Source organism: Dermacentor andersoni, unplaced genomic scaffold, assembly GCF_023375885.2.
Source record: "Dermacentor andersoni unplaced genomic scaffold, qqDerAnde1_hic_scaffold ctg00000398.1, whole genome shotgun sequence".
Lineage (NCBI taxonomy): Eukaryota > Metazoa > Arthropoda > Arachnida > Ixodida > Ixodidae > Dermacentor > Dermacentor andersoni.
This window is the reverse complement of record NW_027315083.1, coordinates 36219-38610: the sequence shown is the minus strand read 5'-3', so window position 1 is coordinate 38610 and position 2392 is coordinate 36219. Positions and strand designations below refer to the sequence as shown.

Here is a 2392-nt window from a genome sequence, read left to right as displayed (position 1 = left end):
CTGCAGTGGGCGTAGCCAGGATGATGATGATGATGATGTTCATGATGAAAAGGTAGCAACAGGTCTTCGTAACATACAGGTTAGAAAGATGAGGCACCTTTTAACCCTTGAATATATTTCGCCACATTTGGGCATACGACAAGTTTGTTTTCGAGGCGCTCGGTCCCACTGCTGCGAAAATGTGTACACAAAGGCTGCACAGTAGTTGCCAGAAATCGGGCACTCTATTTTTCTTTCATAGGGAATCTTTCTTCCACTTGGGCAGCGGATTTCGGCGGCAGGGCGAGCTTGCGTGGCCGCGGTGGTTTACGGATCCAAGCGATAGTGAACTCCAAAATCCAGTGTTGGCTTTGAGTGGGATTCATATTGATTGCGAACCCCACGGCTAATCCTACCCCCCATCCCCCCAAGTGGCTCTTTACAGGAGACAATCATTCAGAGACATCGGACAAATAGGAATTCTGGTTCTTTCTTTTGCTTTCATTAATTTTTCTCGAAGCCCATAACTAGAAATTTGCTGGAGCGGCTGTCCCATTTGCGACGCAACAAGTGCGACGCTACACACAGATGGAGTGGCAGTTTAATTACTCTCGTGGTCCGCGAACCGGCATCGTTGCGTGTAGTATAGGAATGGTGCGTGTCAAGTCACTGCTCGCGTTGAGCTTGTGCTCTTCATTTTGATTGAATGAAGTCTCACCTAAGTGAGCGGGGCCGATCCCGGAGGTAGTGCAATACCGGGCCGACCTGCGGCGGAGGTGAAGCAGGCTTCAAGCACTCCGCCAACTTCCAAAAATAGGTTTAATATCGTGGGTCCATATAGAACCCGTATCAGATATTAAGCTGATAAGAACAGATACTACACTTTGATCTTAGCCAAAAGGCCGAGAAGCGATGTCCTTCACTTCACTTCATTGTACTACTGCCTTGTGGGCGCCCTGCCGACATGGGTAACCTCAGCAACAGCGTGGGCAATATTATAAAATTCAGCCTGTGTACAGACTCAACGCTCCCTATCTCACGGATGAACTCGCAACGCCTCAGTCTTTCGCTGTTAACGAAACGCTGTCGCGTAGAAACGAGACCCGAGTGCAAGCTTGCTTGTAACGCGAAACCAACCAAGGCAACCTCGTAGAAAACGGAACAGGCGAGCGGAAAAAAACGCGCCAGGGGAATGCTTACTTCCGTCTGAATGCGACCGCTCAAGGTGACCTTCCTTGAGGGCTTCGTTTCAAGCCCGTGTGCAATTGTAATATACTACGCGCATTTCCTTCATTTCTTTTTATTTACCGCAAGGCCCACTGAAAATTTTGATACGGCACAGGCCGGGACGGATCGCAACGTGTCGAATCGACCGGTAGAATTAGGTAGCATGCCCCATGTACGAAGACGAGCAACATAGAAGTGAATGACAAAATAAATATAGAAAACGCTGCACACTCCTTCCCACCGGAAACATAGAGGGGAGAAAGATCGCCATCTGAAACACAGGCATTGTAAAAAAAAAAAAAAAAGTGCTACCTCATCATCTTTACCATTACCGTGTGTGTGTATGTATATATGCATGTGTGTGTGTGTGTGTGTGTGTGTGTGTTTGTGTATTTATATATATATATATATATATATACGCACACATGCTAGCATAGCTTAAACGCAGCTGGAAAGCTCAGCCTTGCACAAGAACCACCCCCTGTCGCAAACCCCTTTGAAACATTCAAATGGGAAACACGAGTACAGCGAGGTCGTTCGAACCTGGCGCCAAAACGCATTAGCGCCATCTGTGTACGGAACTAGGAAAACCTGCGGACTTTGCAATACAGAAAGAAAGGTAGATGGCGCGAGCTAACGCTCCATTGCATACTAAGAACGAGAGTTAGTGAATAATGGCAGAAACGTCTTGGGAAGAGAAAAAAAAAAAAAAAAAACGCGCAACAGTTGTTGGCTTGTGCAAGCACTCTATGTTACAGCGATTAAAGAGCATAGCATCTTCTACAACAGCAGCTACAAAAAGAAGAAGAACGTGAGAGAGGGAGAGACACAGGCGTGTTTCTTTGGAATGCAGAGCATGCAGCACATACTATAAAGTGCCAAAGAGACGGGGAAAGCAGATGGCGCGAAGGTGTATGTCCTCAAAGCTTGAAAGCAATTTCTAAATTACAACATGTACCGAAGTCCACCTACTCTCATCAGGTTGCTCCCGCCTCCAGTTGCGTTTAAAGTGAAATTACAGTCGCCTCAAAGGCAGACAGAGAGAGAGTGAAAATAGGTACACTTGCTTCGCGCAGCTGCAGCCGTTCAAATTTTACAGCAAGAGCACTCCCGAAAGCACAAAGTCCGCTGCCGCCTGGGCGCAATGCGCTCGCTTCAGTAAATTGCCGTGCTGGCCTCGGCAACC

At 47.4% G+C, this 2392-nt stretch overlaps 1 non-coding gene across 1 annotated transcript; it reads right to left on the bottom strand.

Annotated features, from left to right (window-relative positions):
• Positions 1-701: 701 nt before the first annotated feature.
• On the bottom strand, positions 702-893 carry LOC126523412 (U2 spliceosomal RNA). Its single transcript, XR_007597650.1, has one exon. It is a non-coding gene; the product is annotated as a U2 spliceosomal RNA (small nuclear RNA).
• Positions 894-2392: the final 1499 nt, after the last annotated feature.